Genomic DNA, 8031 nt, shown 5'->3' with positions numbered 1-8031 from the left:
AGCAACAACAAATCAATTTTGGAGGCGGGAGGGAAGGCCAACATACAAATTGATTAAAGGGTAAATAGTTCAATAAGGTGGATAGGAACATAAATGGCACAGGAGATATCATGAGAACATTGTAATTAAACAGGATCAGGATCATCTCAGTTTAACTTACATATGTGAATAATGATGTAATATAGGAATTCAGATTAAATGGTGAAAACAGATCACGGTACAATCGTTTGTCATAGGGGTCATCAATCAAAGGCACAACGAAACAAACAAGTCAACAAACCATAAATTGGCCAAAGGATCCATCAAGCCCAGCAATACTTTCAGCCCAAACTACTCTCAGCCCTGGTCAAAATACATAATTTATTCCAAGCATCAGTATAACCCCTGAGTTATGCAAACAACAACAAAGTGTGCATGACCTATATCTAATGCAGTATTTCTCAACCTGGGGGTTGGGACTCCTGGCGGGGGGTCACGGGGGGGGGGGGGTGGTCAGAAGGGTCATCAAAGACCATCAGAAAACACAGTATTTTCTGTTGGTCATGGGGGTTCTGTGTGGGAAGTTTGGCCAAATTCTATCATTGGTAGGGTTCAGAATGCTCTTTGGTTGTAGGTGAACTATACACTCCAGCAACTCCCAAATGGCAAGGTCTATTTTCCCCAAACTCCACCAGTGTTCACATTTGGGCATATTGAGTATCCATGCCACGTTTGGTCCAGATCCATCATTGTTTGAGTCCACAGTGCTCTCTGGATGTAGGTGAACTACAACTCCCAAACTCAAGGTCAATGCCAACCAAACCCTTCTGGTGTTTTCTGTTGGTCATGGGAGAACTGTGTGCCAAGTTTGGTTCAATTCCATCGTTGGTGGGGTTCAGAATACTCTTTGATTGTAGGTGAACTATATATCCCAGCAAATACAACTCCCAAATGACAAAATCATTTTTTTGAATGAAGGACATGCATTGGGTTGTTAGGTGTCTTGTGACCAAATTTGATGTCGATCCGTCCAGTGGTTTTTGAGTTCTGCTAATCCCACAAATGAACATTACATAGGGGAACTACAACTCCAAAACTCAAGGTCAATGTCGACCAAATCCTTCCAGTATTTTCTGTTGGTCATCCGAGTTCTGTGTGCCCAGTTTGGTTCAATTCCATCATTGGTGGAGTTCAGAATGCTCTCTGATTGTAGGTTAACTATAAATCCCAGCAACTACAACTCCCATATGACTTTGATTTATGGCAACAGCATGAATGAGTGAGCTCGAAGTCAACATAAACAGATCTGCTCAAGTTTTGCAAAGTCAGCTGACTTTCCTTGCTTGAGTTCATCCATCTGAAATGCGGGTTTCCTCTTATCTCACCCTTAATTGCAATCAATTTATGGCAAACTATAATTGAGTGACCTCCATGTTTCCCTGCATTTAGCAGCCCTGCTCAGGTTTTGCATGCTCAAGGCTATGGGGATTTCAAATTAGAGTGATATAACTGGAAAGAACTTATGTTATTCTACACAAGAAGTGAAATGGGTGAAGTTTTAGATCAGATACTATTTCTCCAAATGGATGAATATTTCTTTATATCTGGTCTCTTTTATGTGGTCATGTGAATCAAATTTGATATTTCCCAACAGCTTTCGGGCTGAGAAAGGCAGTATATAAATATGGTAAATAAACAAATAAATAAACATAAGTATTTCCTAGGGCTGTCCAAACATGGAAAAATTTGTTTCTAAACTCGATTCATTTTTAGGGTTTTTTTGCGTTTCGTTATTTAAAAGAATTCCGAAATTTTCCTTTAAAAAAGTTCGATATTTACGAAATTTCGGAAATCATAAAACAATTACGAAACAATTACGAATCAATTACGAATCGATTCGTTAATGGTGGCCGCGATCACGCAATACGCTAAAAAAACTTCTGAAGCTTCCCTCTCCCTCTGTTGTTGACTGTTGGTGTGATAATTATATTTTTTTTCACTGAGAAAACAAACAGCAACCCTAAAACTTGCACCAGACATGCGGAAATAATAACGAATCAATAACGAATCAATAACGAATCAATTCCGAAACGAATTGGAAAAATTCATTTCATTTTTTAGTTGCTCCTGAATGGTTCAATATCGCTTCGTTATAAAAAAAAACGAATTTTTAACGAATTACGAAATTACGAAACGAAACCGCCCAGCCCTAGTATTTCCCATTTTGCCCATTGTGGTTGGTGTTGGGACTCAGCTTATGTTTGAGCCTGAATCTGTGATTGTGTTTCACCCTTCTAATGTTTCTGGGTCTGTCTTGGATAGTGAACCTGATGTGTTCAATGAGGATGAAGTGCAAAATGGAGACACTTTGGACAATAAGGTTACTGCAGACTCTGATCAAGAAGGGTCAGGGGAAAGGCTAAGTTCTCATGAGATAGTTCCTGTCACAACCAGGCAAGAAAGTTCACTCCCTTCTCCAGGCTCGAGTTTGCAAGATAGTTTCTCACCTGCTGCAGTTAATGAGGAGATAGATAAGACCAGTCGCCGTCTGGAAATCAGCCAGAACCATAGAGAGGCCCAATGTTTACGCAGGTCAGAAAGGATTCATCAGTTAAGGCCAAAAACTGGAGGGAGTAGAAACCAGTTTTTGGGACTTAAATTGAACTCTTAGAGAATTTTCTTTAGACCAGGCATCGTTTGGAATCAAGCTCAAGTCTCCTGGATATTCCTGTTTCATGTGGCCTCGTCTCTAAGGATTCTTGGCTTTTCAAGTGGATTAGCAGTGGCTACTCCGTTCATGGTTTTATTTTGTAGACTTTTGGTTATTCATTGCATTTGGATTATTTCTGCAAGCTTTGGGACATTGTTATTATTCCTATGTTTGGACACTGCTTGTGTTGCTGCTTTGTTTGGCTTTTTTTGCTTTTGGACTTCTACTTATTTTACATTCATCTCTTTTATTGGCTTTAGTTATTCTGCAAATAAAAATGACTCTTCCTTCATTCAAGGTGTGGCGTAATGAATGATTAGAGGGTCCTGTTCCTGTTCTAGGATGCAACAGTTGGTGTTTAACTGTCTTCTCATATTTCACAAGCATTGAAGTGTTGTGGTTAGCAAATGGCATGCTAATCTAGAAACTATGTGAAAACTATGATGTGTGGATTGAATGAAACTGTATGCATGGTGTATGATTGGAGTCTGCCCAAAACTGAAGATTCTGAGAATACTGAAAACTGAAAAACTGCAAAAGTAGGTAAAAAATTCATGAACAGCTGAACTATGATGAGAATTGCTAACTGATGACCTGTTGAACTGTGGTGGAAAAAAGATGTTTATATAGTCAAAGACAATGATTCCTTAAGTCAAGAATGTCAACACAATGGTTCCTTACATTAAGAAGGAAAGTCAACATCTGTTAAGGAAGAAAAACAACATTTGTCCAAAACTCATGGAGTCTGCAAGTTTTAGCTGAAAAACAACGGTCAACGTCAACAAAAGCAGAAATGCTATAGAAGAGACTTTCTTACTTTACAAAAGTGTGGCAGAATGCAGAGTCTTTACTCCCACCTCTTTCTCCAAGGGATGGAGAAAGGTGGTGTATCCCTCAGCAGAGTGACAGTTTTGAAGGGGACGTAACCTGGCCCACGTTGAGTTCTCTTTTCCAGGCGTAGGAAGAAGGGATGGTAGTGTATGCATGTAGTGAATGTCTATGTGTGAGAATGCTAAATAAAATGTAATATTCCCCTTGTTTGTGTAATGAATGTAGATTCATAGAATCATAGAATCAAAGAGTTGGAAGAGACCTCCTGGGCCATCATCCAGTCCAACCCCATTCTGCCAAGAAGCAGGAATATTGCATTCAAATCACCCCTGACAGATGGCCATCCAGCCTCTGCTTAAAAGCTTCCAAAGAAAGAGCCTCCACCACACTCCGGGGCAGAGAGTTCCACTGCTGAACGGCTCTCACAGTCAGGAAGTTCTTCCTCATGTTCAGATGGAATCTCCTTTCTTGTAGTTTGAAGCCATTGTTTCGTGTCCTAGTCTCCAGGGAAGCAGAAAACAAGCTTGCTCCCTCCTCCCTGTGGCTTCCTCTCACATATTTATACATGGCTATTCTCCTCTCAGCCTTCTCTCCTCTCAGCTAAATATGCCCAGCTCCTTAAGCCGCTCCTCATAGGGCTTGTTCTCCAGACCCTTGATCATTTTAGTCGCCCTCCTCTGGACACATTCCAGCTTGTCAATATCTCTCTTGAATTGTGGTGTCCAGAATTGGACACAGTATTCTAGGTGTGGTCTAACCAAAGTGGAATAGAGGGGTAGCAGGACTTCCCTAGATCTAGACACTAGGCTCCTCTTGATGCAGGCCAACATCCCATTGGCTTTTTTTTTTTTTTGCCGCCACATCACATTGTTGGCTCATGTTTAACTTGTTGTCCACAAGGACTCCAAGATCTTTTTCACACGTCCTGCTCTCAAGCAGGATGTATCTTTGCATTTTGTTTTTCCTGCTGTTTTTCCTGTTGAACTTCATTTTCTTAGTTTTGGCCATTCATCTCTCTAATCTGTCAAGATCGTTTTGAATCCTGCTCCTGTCCTCTGGAGTATTAGTTATCCCTCCCAATTTGGTGTCGTCTGCAAACTTGATGATCATGCCTTCTAGCCCTTCATCTAAGTCATTAATAAAGATGTTGAACAGTCAATCCTCTCACACCAGAAGCTACTTGCAGTTTCTCAAGTCACTCCTGATATGAGAAAAAAAGAGATGGTGTGGGTCCCATTGAAAGAAATGTTTTAAAAGTGTGCCGGTCTCCTTTATTGTGGGTGTTTAAAGGGAATGCTCCCACGGCGAGTGGTGTCTCAAAAAGGATACCTGTCTTAAAAATTCTGCTGGTATCCTTGCAATGGTTGGACTTGAAAGTGGAGGATGCACTCCTATGTGATGGAACTGAGTAACTCTGAGTGACCATTTATCCCATCTTTGTCTGCTCCATTCATAGTGGTTTCTCTATGATGCACTTTCCCCTGTCCTAAACTGAAATCCTACCACACTATTTATTCTTTTGAGCTCCCCTCAATCATAGAATCATAGAATCATAGAATCAAAGAGTTGGAAGAGACCTCATGGGCCATCCAGTCCAACCCCATTCTGCCAAGAAGCAGGAATATTGCATTCAAATCACCCCTCACAGATGGCCATCCAGCCTCTGCTTAAAAGCTTCCAAAGAAGGAGCCTCCACCACACTCCGGGGCAGAGAGTTCCACTGCTGAACGACTCTCACAGTCAGGAAGTTCTTCTTCATGTTCAGGTGGAATCTCCTCTCTTGTAGTTTGAAGCCATTGCTCCATTGCGTCCTAGTCTCCAAGGAAGCAGAAAACAAGCTTGCTCCCTCCTCCTCCCTGTGGCTTCCTCTCACATATTTATACATGGCCTTCATCATATCTCCTCTCAGCCTTCTCTTCTTCAGGCTAAACATGCCCAGTTCCCTAAGCCGCTCCTCATAGGGTTTGTTCTCCAGACCCTTGATCATTTGAGTCGCCCTCCTCTGGACACACTCCAGCTTGTCAATATCTCTCTTGAATTGTGGTGCCCAGAATTGGACACAATATTCCAGATGTGGTCTAACCAAAGCAGAATAGAGGAGTAGCATGACTTCCCTAGATCTAGACACTAGGCTCCTCTTGATGCAGGCCAAAATCCCATTGGCTTTTTTTGCCGCAACATCACATTGTTGGCTCATGTTTAACTTGTTGTCCACGAGGACTCCAAGATCTTTTTCACATAATTTTTATTCCTACCTCATCCAGGGTTTTATCATGTTACCTTGCCCATTTGGCTTGCCCATTCTGTTTGATTCTATATTGTGTTAATTTGCTTTAGTTATGTTATTTTGTTACTGTATGTATTTTATTCTGATGCAATTTATGTTGTCTGTAGTCTGTATTTTACTTTTGCTGTATCGTACCTTTGAGCTTGGCCTCATGTGAGCTGCCTCGAGTCCCCTTTCGGGAGATGGTGGTGAGGTATAAATAAAGATTATTGTTGTTGTTGTTGTTGACACAAAAGCACATTATGTCACAGCAAACGAGATCTATATGCTGGATTTCATATCACAAAATCACAAGTCGAACACTTCCCAAGCGTCTAGGACTGTGTGATGTACTTTCGAATTATGTGCGCAGATCCAAGTCAGGTGGCCTTTTGCAGCTGACAGATCGTGATTGTGACTGTGTTTATTGTTTCCAAATGCTGGCTGAGCTCTTTTGGCACGGCACCCAGTGCGCCATTGACCACTGGGACCACCTGTACTGGTTTATGCCAGAGCCTTTGCAGTTCGATTTTGAGGTCTTGATAGCGGCTGAGTTTTTCCTGTTGTTTTTCCTCAGTGCGACTGTCACCTGGAATGGCGACATCCATAATCCAGACTTTTTTCTTCTCCACAATCCTGATTTTTTTTTTTGTCGTGTCAGGAGCGACTTGAGAAACTGCAAGTCGCTCCTGTTGTGAGAGAATTGGCCGTCTGCAAGGACGTCTGCAAGGACGTTGCCCAGGGGACGCCTGGATGATTTGATGTTTTTATCATCCTTGTGGGAGGCTTCTCTCATGTCCCCGCATGAAGAGCTGGAGCTGATAGAGGGAGCTCATCCACCTCTCCCCGGATTCGAACCTGCGACCTGTCGGTCTTCAGTCCTGCCGGCACAGGGGTTTAACCCACTGTACCACCGAGGGCTCACAATCATGATGTCTGGCGTATTGTGTTCCAAAACTTTGTCAGCCTGGATTCAAAAGTCCCACAGTATTTTTGCATGTTCATTTTCCACAACCTTTGAGGGTTTATGATCCCTTTACTAATTCTTTACTGCTGGCAGGTGGCATTTGTGACATAAGTTCCAGTGAATCATCTGGGCCACAGAGTTGTGTCTTTGTTTGGAGTCTGTCTGTACGATTTTCTTGCAATTATTATTATTATTATTATTATTATTATTTATTTTTTATTTTTTATTTTTTATTTTTTATTTTTTATTTTTTATTTTTTATTTTTTATTTTTTATTTTTTATTTTTTATTTTTTATTTTTTATTTTTTATTTTTTATTTTTTATTTTTTATTTATTTTTTATTTTTTATTTTTTATTTTTTATTTACTTATATTATTATTTTATCATTTTACCTTCATCTGGAGAGGCCCTGCTCATGATCCCACCTGCGTCACAAGCGCGTTTGGTGGGGAAACGAGACAGGGCCTTTTCCGTGGTGGCCCCCCGATTCTGGAACACCCTCCCCAAAGATCTTAGACAGGCCCCTACACTGGCAGTCTTCAGAAAGAACTTGAAGACCTGGCTGTTCCAATGTGCCTTCCCCGATTAGGAAATCTCCAATACCAAGTCCCAGAAGCACTTTATTAGAATTAAGATCGCCGCACACTGCACTTGCCCTATAATCCTTACATATCACCTGTCACATCAGCACTTTTAATCCTGTACCCTTTACTCTGGCCTGGCCCAGTTTTATCGTGTTTTGATGTATTGTTTATTGCTCGTTGTTTTGTTGTTTTAGTACTGCTTTAATTGTTTTAATTTGCTTTCGGTGTATTGTTATGTTGTGTATTGAGGCCTTGGCCTTTGTAAGCCGCATTCAGTCCTTCGGGAGATGCTAGCGGGGTACAAATAAATATTATTATTATTATTATTATTATTATTATTATTATTCTCTGTCTTCCTTAAAAACGGAACTCCATAATATGCCACAGAAAGATGACAATTCAACCCCCTTCCGCCTCCTCCCTTGTGGAATGAAGTCCTTAATTAATTAAATTTAAAATTGACTCATCAGATTTCTACAGAAGGAAGACATGGATTGCAAAATGAATAGAGTCCATGTTGTTGTTCATTCGTTCAGTCGTCTCCGACTCTTTGTGACCTCATGGACCAGCCCACGCCAGAGCTCCCTGTCGGCCGTCACCACCCCCAGCTCCTTCAAGGTCAGTCCAGTCACTTCAAGGATGCCATCCATCCATCTTGCCCTTGGTCGGCCCCTCTTCCTTTTGCCGTCCACT

This window comes from Anolis sagrei, chromosome 5 (genome assembly GCF_037176765.1).
Source record: "Anolis sagrei isolate rAnoSag1 chromosome 5, rAnoSag1.mat, whole genome shotgun sequence".
Taxonomy (NCBI): domain Eukaryota; kingdom Metazoa; phylum Chordata; class Lepidosauria; order Squamata; family Dactyloidae; genus Anolis; species Anolis sagrei.
The sequence above is the reverse complement of the archived record's forward strand: the minus strand, read 5'-3'. Positions refer to the sequence as shown.